We start from the raw sequence: 15,657 nt of genomic DNA on the forward strand, positions 1-15,657 counted from the left end.
CATTGAATTTTATAATCTTAAATCATTTTTTTCTTTATCTAGAAGTTCTTCTACTTTCAGACAACGATGAGAAAAACTTCACACCCAAAGGTCAGTGACAAGCTTGGTTGTCTTTCTAGGCCCCTGGAACCCAGTGAGCCCTTGACAGCTCATCCACAGGACCAGTGTCCAGGCAGCTCCTCAAGGACACTCTCAGTTTCCTAGAATGAGAAACTTCCCTCTCCAGTTTTGAATCAGCCCAGAGTTCTGGTTGGGAGACACAGAGAGAACTAAGGAACCTTTCCTTCTGTGCAGGAGGGAGGAGACAGACATGGGAAATAATAAGAAGGAAATAGAGTTGGAGGAGAGCCAGCCTCTAGATTCAGAAGATCTGGGTTTGAGTCTAGCCTCTCACATGGACTGGCTGTATGATCCTGGACAAAACATGTCATTTCACAGGGTCCCAGCAAGTGTCTGTACCTATGGGATGCTAAGGATTGTAGAACTGCACTGGGAGAGGGAGCTTCTTCATTGACCATTCTCAATATCAGTGAAATCAATGGAACCAAAATATATACAGGATGTCCCCAAAGGATTTGGGTTGTCGTTCATTCGTTTCAGTCATGGACAATTCCTCCTGACCCCATTTGGGATTTTCCTGGCAAAGATACGAGAGTGGTTTGCCATTTCCTTCTCCAGTTCATTTTTACAGAAGAGAAAACTGAGGTAACAGGATTAAAAGGGCATGCTTCAGAAGTCTTAGCGCAGTTTAAAGCTTAATAGCTTTTGAGACATCCTCTATCTGCACATATATATATATATATACATACATCTGTACACATGTATATAAAATATACATGCATATAGATGTATATGGGCCACTAAATGGAGTGTTGGGCCTAGAGTCAGGAAGTTCTGAGTTCAAATTCAGTCACAGACACTTTCACACTCTGGGCAATTCATTCAACCTTTTTTGCCTCAGTAAAATAAGCAGAAGAAGGAAATGACAAACTGCTATAGTATCTCCATTAAGACAACCCCAAGTGGGGTCACAAAAAGTCAGACACAACTGAAAATACAGCACAACAAAAAAATGTATACATACACATATTACTTTAACGTTTGCAAGATAAATGTGTGCATTATCTAATTTGAACCTCCCCACTATGCTGTATGATAGGGAGTCCAGGTGGTTTTAATGGCCCCGTGTCATGACCCAGCTGGGGCCCCCTGTCTCCTGTGCAGCATCTCCTTCCCTCTGCCCCACTGATGGAGATAGAAAGATGAAGGTCTCCGAGGAATATTGAGTCCTCCTTGTTTGTTAGATTATCTGCTACCTTTTCTCCATCTGCCTACACAAGATGTCAGCCATAACTTACACGTTTTATATTACTTTAGATTTGTCTAATAGAAAATCTTATCACTCACTCCCAGCTCTGGGATGAGATGGGCAGGTGCTAGCAGCCTCCTTTGACAGATGAAGAAGTTCCACTCTTGACTCATGGTCAGCAGAGACCTTAGCTCAAATCCCACCTCCCATATACACACTAGCTGCGTGTTGTGGCCACATTACTGATGGACCCAGTCTCCTCATCTGTAAAATGGGGATCATAGCCTCTATAGCCCAAACCTCTCAGGGCCCCTTTGAGGGTCAAGTGACATAAACTGTGACAAGTGCTTTGCAGACTTTGAAGCCCTAGCTAGCTAGAAGTCAGCTGTTACTGTTAGGTCTGACACTAACCCAACCAATCACCTACTACACTGGATGGTAAGAGCCATAGGGATGGGAAGACAAGCTGAGTCAGGGACACATGCGGGATGGATGTCATTCTTTGATTTGAAGTGGGGCAGTCTTGTTAATCTTCCTAATAAATCCTGGGGATGAACGGCCTCCAAATATTAAAACAGATATTTTCTCTTTTCAGTAACAAAATCTTTGTTCCACTGCTTACCAGGTTTGTGCTTTTTTTTCCCCTTATGATCCCACCTCCTCCACCTCTCCTAACTGAATGACTGAAATACAAGCAGCCTGAAATACTCACAGGCAGGATCCATGGGCAGGGCAGGGTCCATAGGCCAAGAGAATGACAGGGCCAAGACCACACTGCTTATGGCCCTCTCACAGCAGCACCAGCGAGGTGGGTCCTGGACCCTTCCTAGCGACTGTGCTTATGTGAGGGGTGGAGGCAGAGCATCAGTAGGTTGGGGGGATCCTGGTATGTGGAACCAGCCTCAGGTTTAAAGGGAAGTTGCCTCAGTGGGGCCCCAGGCTCTGACAAGACTTTCCTGAGAATATTATGGAAGGCTCTGTATGACAGTAGCTAACATTCTATAGTGTTTAGCCAGCTACTGTACTAAGTAAGTGCTTTAAAATTATTATCTCATTGGATCTCACAACAATTCTGGGGGGTGTGTGAAATTATTATCTCCATTTGACATGAAGAAACTGAGGTATTCAGAGTTTAAGTGACTTACTCAAGGTCTTGCAGCTAGTAGATATTTGCAGCCTTATTTAAACTCAGGATTCCTGCCTCCAGGCCTGGTGCTCTGTTTCCTGCTCTATTTTGCTCTAAGAGAGGGCAGATGAGAGATGATGGAGAGGGGGCCGGGGTTCCCCAGGCTTCCATAACACCTCACACCTCAGCCAAAGAAGGCACATACCCAGAGGAGGAGGGTGAGCAGGACAGATGGAGGGGCTGGAGACCATGCCATGGAAGGACAGGCTGAAGGAAGTAGAGATGTTTAGCCTAGAAAAGAGAAGACTTGAGAGCAGCTGTCAGGTATTTGAAGGTCTCTTGTAAGCAAGAGGGGTTCGTTTCCTTTTGTTTGAGCCCAGGGAGGGGTGGAAATCAGAAAATGGTGGGCCAGTTCTTTGTGAAGACAGTCTTCTTTCCCATTAGGTTTGTCAGCAAGGTCAGAAAAAATCTATTCTACATATTCAAGTGAAAACGATATGTGTGCATATGAAGAGATAACAAAAGTGTTCTGGAAAGATTTGGAAGATGACACCAACCTAGGTAAGAGTTGTATTTAAGATATTTCCTAAAAGACTTCATCCAGGTAATGTAGGATTGGAAAAGGGTCAAGATCCGTTGTGTCCTGGGGGCAACCACAGATGGGCAGAGGGGAGGCTGGCCTACTAGGATGGATCCATGGAAGATGTTTGGGAGGACAGGGACAACAACTGCATGGTATAAGGAAGTATAAGTGAGTTGTCATATTCCCCTTGGCATGAATATTCACTTTAGGCAACTAGGAAAGCACAGAGGATAGGAAACTGGATCTGAAGTCAGAAGACCTAAGTTCAGTCTGGCCTAAGGCACGTACAAGCTGTGTGACCCTGGGCAGGTCACTTAACTGCAGGCTGCCTCAGTTCCCCACCTACAAAAGAGATCATAATAACACCTGCCTCCTGGGGTTGTTGTGAGGCTCAAATGAGATAACATTTTGTTAAGTATTTGTAAAGTGCTATGTAAATGCTAGTTATTATTATTAATCAGTGAAATGTGGCTACAGATGTACAGAAGTATTAAAGAAATCATTGGTGCCTTTATCCAAAGGATTGATAAAGATGCTAAACACAGTGAACTTTCTTTGGTAAGTGCTAGGTGACTCTCCAACCCTGACTCCTTTTTCTGTAGGAAGGAAGGAACAGAACATCACCTAAATTACCTGTGGTTGAGTTTGGGAATTAGGACAAGTGACTAGCTACCCTTCTGTGAGGGATAACTTGCAGTGAAGTTTCCCCATTCTGAATATCATATATACATTCTTATTACTTCCTTGTATTTTGTAACCAAATTCAGTATTGTTTCCCCATATATATGTAAGTCATTGGGGCCCACTCCAGCAGCCTTCTGAGCCTAAGGCTGCCCAGGCAGGGACCAGGGATGAAGGGCCTGAGAGTTGGGGTGTGATCCTGACCTTAGCTGTCTTGTTTTTTCTAGACTTTGAGCAACTGCAGGCTGAGGTGGAGAATGAACAATGCCCACTGGCCATGCTGGACAGGAAGCAACAGCAGTCTCTGCTTCAGGCTCTCCTGGGGCTCCTCCAGAGTAAGCAGGACATGCTGGACTTAGGAGACACGGTGAGAGAGTCTGGAAGTTAGGGTGACAGAGAATCACAGGACTGGGGACTGGGGGCTGGGGTAGGGAAGGACAAAAGGGAAGACTAGGGTGGGGACAACACTGGACTTTGAGTTAGAGCACCTGGCTTCATATCAGACTGCTTTTTATTGTTTTTTTTTTTGTTGTTGCTTTCTTGGTTTTGGTTTGTTGTTGTTGTTTGCAGGGGGAAAGGCATTGCCCAAGGTCACACGGCTAGTAAGTGTTAAGAGTCTGAGGCCTCATTTGAACTCAGGTACTCCTGACTCCAGGGCTGGTGCTCTATTCGCTGTACCACCTAGCCACCCCTAGACTATGCTTTTTAACTACTTGTATCACTTTGAGCAAGTCAGCAGAGTTCTTTGGGCCTCAGTTTCCTCATCTTTGAAATAAGAGGACTAGACTAGATGAATGACAAGTAACTTTTCAATTCTAAATCCTTTGATCCTGCAGTTGAGGGACTCCCTATGAAGCCAAGGATTCGGAGGAAGAGGGTGGTCTAGGGATTGTAGCTGAGAAGGATGGCTGAGGTGCAGGGAACAGGGAACAGGTGATTTTAGTGACTGGTGATTCCTGGGCTGTTTTAGCAAGCTGGGCAGTGAACTGAGTCAAGATCCAATTAATAAAATAAGTTAAGGCTTATAATTATGTGGAGAAAAAGAACAGAGTAATGTCTGAGTAAAGCAACTTGTGCTAACAGAAACTCCCTGGAATTTATGCAACAAGTAATTTTTTAAAATTATAACAGTCATTTTTATTCTTAATATTAACATTTGGTTACTAAAGTGTACAGGGCAGCTAGGTGGTACAGTGAAGAGAGTACCCAGTCTCATCTTCCTGAATTCAAATTGAAGACTCATCTTCCTGAATTCAAATCTGGTCTCAGATAGTTACCAGCTGAGTGACCCTGGGCAAGTCTCTTAACCTTCTTTGCCTCAGTTTTATCATCTATAAAGTAAGCTGCAGAAGAACATTGCAAACCACTCCAGTATCTTTGCCAAGAAAACACCAAGTGGGATCACAGAGTCAGACACGACTAAAATGACTGACTACTTAAAATGTGCTTTGACACACATAATAGAACAAGACTTTTTACATATGCATAAAATATTTTCAGGAATACAATCCTCACCATTTATGAAAAATACAAATTAAAAACAGAAACAACTCCTCTAAAACCTAAAAAAAGGTGGAAGTTGAAGAAGGGGAAGAGAGGAACATAGAAAACAAACTATTCCTATTTTATTCTTCCCAAACCTCTAACACATCACATGAACCATGGTTTTCAGTGCAGCTCGTAAAACCCCAAAACTCAGAATTTTCTTCACTGGTTTGAATTAATTCCACTAAAGGCTATATTGGTGGTGCACAAATACACCAGGTACGTTTCTAACAAACCCCCATGGGAGATAGTCAGCATATGCCTTAGCCTTATAGGACTTCTGTCTTCAGAGTGGTTTCCAGCTCTGCTCCTATGATATAGTCAACTTCTTTCCCTCAGAGTCCGCTTGATCACAAGACAGAAGAAAGTCGTTGTGAGAGCTGATAGGACTCTCTGGATTCTGGGGACATTCTCCCAGTACCCACATAGCCTCAGTACTCTTGTTCAATTTTTCCTCACCAAAGGGTCTTGAATCACAGAATTTCAAATTAGGGAGAGATATCAGGGGTTATCTGGTCCAAATTATTATTTTTATTAAATCACATTGCAATTTTACCGGTTGGTTTCTTTTTAAAACTTATTTTTTCAATAGTTACTTATTTATTTCTATATCCCACTCATCAGAAAGAAGAAAGGAGAGAAGGAAAGGAAAGGAAGAAGTAAGGAGAGAGAAGGAAAGAAAGAGAAAGAAACTAAATAAAAAAGGAGTGAAGAGAAAAAAGCTAAGAAACCCTATATCACATAAGTACAGTGAAACAAAAGAAATGTCTCTATTGATCACATCACATCCAAAAATGCATTTCTCATTTTGCACATTGGTCCGTCACTTTTTGTCAGGAGCTAGGCAATGTTCTTCTTTAGCTGTCTTCTGGAATCATGGTTAAGTATTCAGTTGATGGAATTCTTCAGTCATTCATAAATGTTAGCTTTTATAATATTAATGCTATTGTCTAAATTATTCTTCTAATTCTGTTCATATGAGGCTTCCCATTTCTTTCAAATCGTCGTTTCTTCATATCCTGCAACACAGTAGTATTCACTTACATTTATATAGTTGTATAACACAGTTTCTTCAGTCATTCCCTATTCAATTTCAGTAAGGGAGTTATCTTAACAAGGAAATACAAAAAGTCTATTCTGCATGGTGTAAAAGGAAAAATCCTAGACTGGGAAAACTAGACTTGTAATCCCAGTCCTGGCTCCAAGCTGCTGTGTAATCCCCCCAGGCAGGTCATTTCAACTCAGTGATCTTCAATTTCCTTATTTTGAAAATGGAGATAATAATTGCACCAACTTCACAGGGGTGATTTGAGGCTCAAATATGCAAGCTCTCTGCAGACTTTAGAGCCCTTTATAAATGTCAGCTATTATTCTTTATATTTTTGGTCCTGGGATATCATCAGTTGAAGGATCTTTTGGCAGGGGACCTCCCCCTTCCAAAGCAATCTAACTCATTAGCTTAGAGTCTTAGAACCCTGCATGGGACACTGAGAGGGTATATGATTTACCCAGGGTCACACAGCCAGCATTATTCATTGACATGTACCAAGGTCTTTCTTCGTGGCTGGCTGTCCAGTTACTATACCTTATAGGCTTCCATTATTGAGGGTTGTGGTGGTATCAATTATTATTATGATTATTATTATTACTTTGAAGTAAAAAGAAGAAGGAAAGGAATGATAATACTTGATACAAAGCAAAGGACTATTGCTAGTAAAGCATTTGGTAACCCCTGGGAACTATTGTTCCTGTGCTCTCCTTTTTACAAAAGCCTTATCTATAGATACTAGGGACAAGTGTATTTCATTCTAATGTAATATCCCCTGTGAGCAATATCACCAGACAGTAGCTTCCCCCTCAGGTCTAGGGGTTACCATGGGAGTCCACACTCCCTCAGTTATAGGTCATCCTCCCTCCCCTCCAGCTGAGACTTAAGAGTCAGCCACTGGACATAATTAGCTCAGAGCAAAGGAATCAAGATAACATAAAAACAGTACAATGTTTTATTTACAAACATATGGCACACTCTCCCACCATGTCTGTGGGAGGAGTGAGTGGACATTCCCAGTACAATACGAGTAAGACACACACATAGCAAACACATCACCATTTATAAGAATAGCAGCTCCCACTTTGAGATTTCCAAAGAACTTTACAAACAGTTTGATCTCTTGTGATCCTCGCAACATCCCTGGGATGTAGGTCCTATTATGATCTCCATTTTACAGATGGGAAAATTTAGGCAGACAGAGGTTAGGGGGTTTGCCCAGGGTTACACAGCTAATCTGTATCTGAGTCTGGATTTGAATTTATCTCTCTCTGACTCATTCTTTCCCAGGAATGACCTGCATCCCCTTTCTGATTTCTTCAGGGGAACCCAATGCTTCCTATCATTCTTGTTTCTTCCTTTTCTCAGATGGGGGCCTTTGGATATCTGAATTATCTGAGTCCAAGCCCCTTAATGCTACCCTTTGTCTTAAGCTTACTTAAGAAATCAAATTCAGTTAAGCAAACATTGAGCAACTGCTGTGTGCAGAGTACTGTATTCAGTGGTAGAAGAGATATAAGAATTAAATAAGAATTAATTGATTAGTAATTAATAATGAAATAAGAAAAGCTCCTCATGGAAGTTACCATCTAGTGACATAAACATATAGAAAAAACATATAGAAACTATGACTGACCAAACTTGAATAGCTTAAGAAAAAGGATCCACAAAAAGAGCTGTACATGGATTCTTTCTACTGACACAGAGCAGAGAAACTAGTGGACAGTTTCATGAGTTGTTGGGGCCCCCAAAATTCTTCAACTGATGCCAAACAGATGATGATGCTCTCTGAACTTAGCAAGGCTTGTCCTTGGGCAAATGACACCAGCTGGTCACCAGACCTGTACTCCAAGCTTTTCCAACCTGATAGGGGCTACAGGACCTGATTCTCTGCTAGCTAAGCCTCAGAAACTCTCCTTTATAACCCAGCTAGGTGGCACAGTAGATGAAGAGATGGACTTGGAAACAGGAAGACCTGACCAGATTTTGCCTCACACACTCCTGTGTTACCTTGGGCAAGTCATTTATCCCTTCTCATCCTTAGTTTCTTCATCCATAAAATGGTGATAATAATAATAGCACCTATCTCATAGAGTGATTGTGAGAAATAGATAAAATTTGCAGAGCACTGTGTAAAATTTAAGTGCTAGCTATCAGTTTTATTACAATGAGATCTCAGAAGATGTCAGTGGAGGATACATGACTAATAGTAACTAAATGTCCATTGATCCAGGAGTCATTTTTGATTCCTTGTTCTGTTTCTACTACTTTCCTCATTTATGTACAATTCCTTCTTTAACAACACTACATAGATTTGTGTTAAAGTAAATATGGACTTCTTTCGTGTCACCTCTGAAAACTTCACTGTTTCCTGTCCCTTCTTCTGCAAGATGATTGAGAACCTGTAGCTTTGTTTAATTGTTCTTTGTTTTTAAAGTTGATGGATGCAAAACCCTTACTTGGAGTCTCCTAGGGACTAAGAGGAGGGATGGAGATAGAATTTTATCCCCACATTTCCAAAAAACTCTTCTAGTCTAACTGTTTGGTCATTCTTAGGGAGTCATTCAAACCCTTTGGCTCCTCATTCAGTGACTGGAGCCTCCATATTTTTCTACTTCCACAGCCAACTCCACAATAACTGGACGTGACCTATTAATTTCCCATCATTGGTCAGTTCTTTTACTGTTTTCATTGGCACAAAAAGTGCTATGTTAAAATGACTCCATTTGCTCTTGGCAAAATGTGTCCTTTATGAAGATCAACATCTTCCAAACAGATCTTCAATTGCTTAACCATATCTAAAAGCAACTGTTTGACTCCCTTTTTTCCTACTGAAATGCCTTCCTCCTCTTTTGAGTTATCTTGATTTCCACTTTAAATTTCCATCCACAGTTCATTCCTCCATGCACAGGATCTAGAAATTTATTACCTCATTTGAAAAGATGGTGCAGTAGAGAATCCTGGACATGGAATCCAAGGACCTAAGGTTAAGCCCTAGTTCATCCACTAGGTCATGGTGTGCCATCTTTTCCTCTCTGGGCCTCAGTTTCCTCCTTCATACAATGAAGTGGTTGGACCAGATGATCTCTCTGTTCCTTACCAATGTTACTTTTTTACATTTGATCTTTTTATAAGACTTTCTCATAACATGAAGGATCCAGTACTTGTTGAGGTATTTTGTCACTCTCTTGATATATAGCTCCCACCTAGGGAATATATGCTTGTTAACCCTCAAAGATACTGAACCTGACATAACACATTGAAATCAGGTAATTCTCATTATTGCAGAATAAAATTTTATTAAAATAGATAAAAAACCAAATCCTTGTGTAACAACCTTTGTTTATTACTTCTTCAACTTGTACTCATTTTTGAGAGTTGGTTGGATCCCCATAGGGTGGCTACCACCTCAGGTTCTAGGGTTAACCTTGCAGGACTAAATTCCTAACTATGTAGTTTACAAGCCCCCACTGGTGTGCTTCTCAGTTATAATCAGCCTGTAGACTTCTTTATCTTATAGCAGAGGCATAGAATATAGTATAGCATATGGCACAGCAAGAACACTAGATAACAAAATATTACCCAATTAAACCTTAGGTGCAGTCTCCCACAAATATACAAAGTGTCCATGACAAGATTGGGCTCAAACTTAGAGGACAATGGTAGTAAAGCACATGTGGGATACACAAAATTCCAGGTACTGTAGGGCCTTCACTCTCTAGCATCTTCACATACACATCCCTTGGGTGTAGCATCTCTGATGGGTGGGTTGCTGAGCTGAGTTCTTAGGGTCTGCTCCTCTCCATAATCTCTCTTCTCTGCTACCAAGGGCTATGCTACTTGAAGGTGCTTCCTCCATTGGTGAATGTCTCTCTATATCCATGTTGGTCTGAAGTGTTCTAGTAGCTCCCATTCAGTGCTATATAACTTAGAGGGGAGAAGAGGAAATAGCTTTTTCACACCTGCAGGGGGTTCCTCTATAGGCAGCTCTGTTTTACAAAAGTCTCCAACTTAAACTGCTAAAGTCATCCAAAATCTAGCTACTTAAATCCTCAAAGATATTCTTTGTTCCCCTCCTAACTTACAGATGTGTGTTTACTTTAAAGGGAACAGAATGTAAAGAGATATCTTTTGCCATTCGTTTAACATCTCATTAATGTGAGTGGTTATTCTAGGCTTTCTGTGACAAAATCAACTGAGTAAGGGGTAAGGGGTGGCATCAAATGGGATTGATTCGCTCCCCCACCCCCAATTTCAGAGATGAGTATATATTCCCAGAGTCACAGTATGGAATAGTTAGCCTCCTCTGAGGTCCTACAAATCCTGTCTTGGTTTTGCTACTTGAGATGTGTAATGTTAATGTAATAGGAATACTTCCCTGCCCATTAACAGGTCTTTGAGCTCTGGCCCAGCTAATAGCTATGATCACATGAAGCCTGAATCACATGAAGTCTGGGTCACATGGAACTCAGAATGGAAGGAGCTTACAAAAAGAGCAGAGAGGCAGAGAGAAGTGTGAGTGGGCTGAGGGAGGAATTTGCCTAGGGGAATTTGTTTGTTGAGAGGACTAACAGAAAGAAGGCCCAAAATGTCTGTCCTGCCTGGATTAGTGATGATTATCTTGCTAAATATTACTTCCTGGGTATCCTAATAGCGCTGTTCCAAATAAATATTTTGGTTTTGCCTTTGAGGAAGAGAGTTTATTACATTTTGCATATCTACCCTGTAAATTTGTATGCAGCTGCTGTGGGTATTCCATTGGTGTTACAAGGGGTGATACCTCTTTCTCTCTCTTGCTTTGTGGTATAAGTGATTGACCAGGAGTCCTTTGTTCAGTCACCTTTATGGTAGCCTGGTCCCCCAATTTCATAAGTTTTTAGGGTAAGTCTCTTAGAGTTTTTTATTATTTCTATGCCTTACTCTCTAGTATAAAAGGAAGAGAAGAAATTCTCAATGGTTTTTCTCCCCTGGTTTCTTCCACAGTCTCCCTGTAGGCCCTTCCCCTTCTTTGCTCTCTTCAGTCTCCCATCAACCAGCTCTACCTGTCACCTTGCATATTCCTTGGGGACAATCTCTTTATTTTCCCAGGGACTCCAACAGGGAAAGGGAAAAAGAAGGGAAAATATCCCCACAATGATTATATATGAATCCATGGGTCTCCTCCTCCCACTTTTCACTTGCTGACTGGGGTGGTAGAAACAAACCCCTCCAGGGTTTGCCCTGGGGCTCAGGATCTCTCCCAGATGTGTTGATTCCAGGTTTCCCCAGGGAACAGTGTCATTGGGAGGCAGCCTGGCTACTAGCACAAGGGACTGGATTGTACAGGAAGACGTCATTCTTATCATTCAGCTTCCTTTACATCTCTCCTCTATAGCTAGAACAGAGTTTGTACATTGGGGTACCCCCGCAGAAGATGGAGGGCATGACAGATGACATACCACATAACCTTCAAGATCAGAATGGACAGCTTGTGCAGAAACTAGCAGGAGTATTCCTCTATCTCCTTGGAGCTCTGAAAGGTAAGAAAGATATGACTGGGGGAGGGGGGAGAGGAATAGACTAACTCAGAAAACAGCACCCTTTCAACTCTTATATAAGAAGTGCTTGGGATTCTAGATTAAACTTTTCTTTGAACAACATAAACATAAACAAAAACACCTTAAATCCGCACATTATCCCTATAAGGAGACAGGTAATTACACCTCTTCCTTTCAGTGATGGAGAAGCTAAGGTCCATAAAGGGAAGTGACTTACCCAAAGCCATACACTTACCCAATGCATTGGCATAGCCCATTCCTGTGATTCCCAGTCAGCCATCTCTCCTTCATATGGCACTGATTCCCTACAAAAGTCCATCATCAAAAAGAAGAAAGTTGATCTCTCCTCCTAAATCTTTCCTTCCTGTACTCCCCAAGGACAAGAAACATTAGGACCACATCCCGATTGGGGATGGACCACAGCATTCCCCAATTGTTCTCAACCCTTCCTCACTGACCCAATGTGGTTTCTCATCAGCTCCCATGATTTAATTAATATCTCTATAAAGATAACTATCAGATCTGTATATCTAGTCCTAGTATCTCCCCTGAGCTCCAATCCCCATCACCAACTTCCTATTAGACCTCTTGAACTGGATATCCCATAGATATCTCAAACTCAGTAAGTCAAAATCTAAATTCCTCTTCCTCCTAAACCCACCCCCTCTTCCTAATTTTACTATTTCTCTCAAGGACACCACTCTCCTTCTAGTCATCTAGGTTTGTAACTTTGTTTTCACGCTTTAGTCTCTCTCTTTCCCCCATATTAAATCACTTTGCAAATCTGATAGATTCTACCTCCACAACGTCTTGTATCTGTCCCCTTCTGACAACATCTCACATTCACTACTTTCTCACCACTGAGTCATTATCTTAGTTCAAGTCGTGACATCTTACCTGAACCACCTGAATACAAATATAATTTCCATCACTTGCCTCAAATTTCTCACCTTTCCATTCCATCCTACACACAGCTTCCAAAGTGATCTTCCTAAAACACAGGTCTGACCATGTCATTCCCTACTCAATAAATTCCACTGACTCCCTATAACTTCTAAGATCAACTATAAAGTCCTCTGTTTTGACATTCAAAGCTCTTCACAACTTGTGGATAATATGCTTTCCTGTCTCTTCTTGGAGAATGCACTTCTTTACTTCTGATTTTCAATCTCTCTTTATCTATCTAGATTCCTTCCCTTCTGCATACAAGCACACTCAGATCTTCCCCATTTCTTGAAATCCCCACCATTTCCATCCTGCTATAAGCCTGTATCTCTCTTCCATCATAGCCAAACAGCTTGAAAAAGCTTTCTCCATACATGGCCTTCACTGTCTCAATTCTTTGCAATCTGGCTTCTACCCTCATCACTCACCTGAAATGGTTGTCCAAAGTTACCAATGATCTCTTAATTGCCTAGTCCAATGACATTTCTTAGATCTCATCCTTCTAAACCTCTGTAGCATTTGGCAATATCGACCACCATCTCCTCCTACATCCACTGTCCTCTCTGAGTTTTCATGAAATTGCTATGCCTTGTTTCTTCTCTACCTGTCTAGCCACTCTTCAGTCACTTTTACTAGAACATCATAAAGCACCAAAACCTATCCATGGAAATACTCCACTGTTCTTGCTTTGGCCCTCTTCTTTCTGTATACTCTCAGTGATTTCATTACCTCCTATGGTTCATCTCTATGCTTATGAGTCCTATAACCCTATAACCAACCCTAGCCTAGAATTTTACACTGGATAGTCAAATAGATAGTGATTATTCTGTGCCAGACACTCTCCTAAACCCTAAGGAAGCAAAAAGAGGCAGAAGACAGTCCCTGCCCTCAAAGAGGTCACAATCTACTGGGAGAAACAAGCAAAGAAAAACAAGCCATAATTAATAGCATTTTAATTAAGAGGGGTTTAGAAAGGTATCAAGTAGAAGATGGGAATTTTGGTTTGAACTTCAAGGGAAACAGAGAAGGCAATTGGTGGAGACCAGGAAAGGTGGCATTCCAAGGATGAGAGAAGGCCAGAGAAAATACCCAGAGGCAAGGAGGCTATTGTCACTATATCAAAGAGTACTAAAAGGCAGGGAATATGATATAAAAAGACTGGAAAGGCAAGGGAGAAGATTGGTTGTAAAAGCTTTGAATGTCAAAGAGATCATTTTAAATTTGATCCTGGTGGTGATAGGGAGCCACCGGAATTTATTGAGCAGGAAGGTGACAGTTGAATGGAGGTCACTGCTGAATGGAGGCTGAATTCAAGTGGGGAGACATTTAGGCAGGTGTAGCAGCAAGCACCCCAAGCGTCCTCAAGGTTTGCTGCCAATACAGGTTCTTGGATCTGCTTTGACAAAGGAAAGCAACTCAAAATGGGTTAACAAGCTTACTTTAATCAGTCAGACATATATCCTTTACCTCGTTCAGGAGAAAAAGGTCAGCACCCCGAACTTCAAAGTATACAGGCAGAATTATCAAGACAGAAACACATCAAGTAGACAGCTTTCCAAACTGTCCAACCATTACATCCATACCAAACAACATCTGGGTTTCAATATCTGGGTTTTTCAAAGCCGGGGCTCTGGACAACGGCTTCCCAGAATCCAGATCAGCCCCCAAAACAAAGCTACACATCAGGGCTTATATAGCCTTCTCCTGGCTCAGAGAATGTAACAACCTTATTGACTCACTGGCCAATCAAGAAGTATCTACTGAAAAACAAGCCTCCCACCCCAGGCTCCAGGTGCACTTTAGCCTAGGGGCAGGGAAGATCTTTAAATTTGCATTCCCATTACAGCAGGCAAACCCACCAGCAGGATATTGCAGGAGTCCAAGAGTGAAAAGATGAGGGACTGTATTGAAGTGGGGTCAGTATCAGAAGAAAGGACAGGAGATGTCTGAGGGATTATAAAGGTGGTATCATATGGATATCAGAAATTCATGATAACTCAAACACAGAATTCAATGTCTTTCTCTCCAAACCCATCCCTCTTCCTAACTTTGCTATTGTTTTTTAAGGATACCACCACCATCCTTCTAGAATCCAAGCTCAATCCTGAAAACCATCCTCCACTCTTCCCTCATCCTTATCTCTCTTATCTAAGCAGTTGTCAAGTCTCGTTAATCCTCCCTCTCTGTTATCTGTCCCCTTCTCACTACTCCCACACAGCCCTCATCACCATCCTCTTAACTGATTTTCATACATCAGGTCTCTCCCCAATACATCCTCCCTATGAATGCCAAAGTAATTTTCCTAAAACTCAGGTGTAACTGTATCATTCCCATGCAAAAAAGGTTCCAGTGCCTCCACTGACACCATCATCATCATTTAGCATTTATATAGCATCTACTATGTGCCAGGCACTTTCCAAATATTATCTCTCATGTGATCCTCATCACAACACTGGGCAATTGTTGCTTATCTTTCCTGTTCGATGAAGACAATGACATCAGGAAGGTGATGCCATGACTTGCAAGTGAATTGGATTTAAGTGAAGGAGGGCTCCACAAAGTCACCAGCTTCACTCTCTCCTCCAAAGCCGTCTGAGTCAACTGGCAAGATATAGAGCAGGACAAATGGAGATGGTCTTAGATTCAGTGTGAGATTTTGGCCTTTTTTAAGCTAAGGTCTTTCTCAGATCACAGTTTGACTGAGGCATTCAGTGATTAAGGATAAATAAGAAATGAAGCAAAAATATGGCCTCTTTTACCTCTCAAAAGAAAAGGAATTCAGTCTGGGAAGGAAAGACCCTCAAGGTTTCTTGCCAAAAGAGAAACAATTGCTATTTGCACTCGCTCTGAGCCCTGGAGAACCCAAATCATGACCAAGTGAGG

General features: G+C 41.7%; 1 pseudogene; it reads left to right on the forward strand.

The window, feature by feature from the left end:
- The window catches only part of LOC138167969 (gasdermin-D-like), a 49,076-nt pseudogene that overhangs the window by 13,449 nt on the left and 19,970 nt on the right, over window positions 1-15,657 (forward strand).

Source organism: Petaurus breviceps, unplaced genomic scaffold (assembly GCF_028583685.1).
Source record: "Petaurus breviceps papuanus isolate PSGF00001 unplaced genomic scaffold, PetGlider_PUasm1.0 339, whole genome shotgun sequence".
NCBI lineage: Eukaryota > Metazoa > Chordata > Mammalia > Diprotodontia > Petauridae > Petaurus > Petaurus breviceps.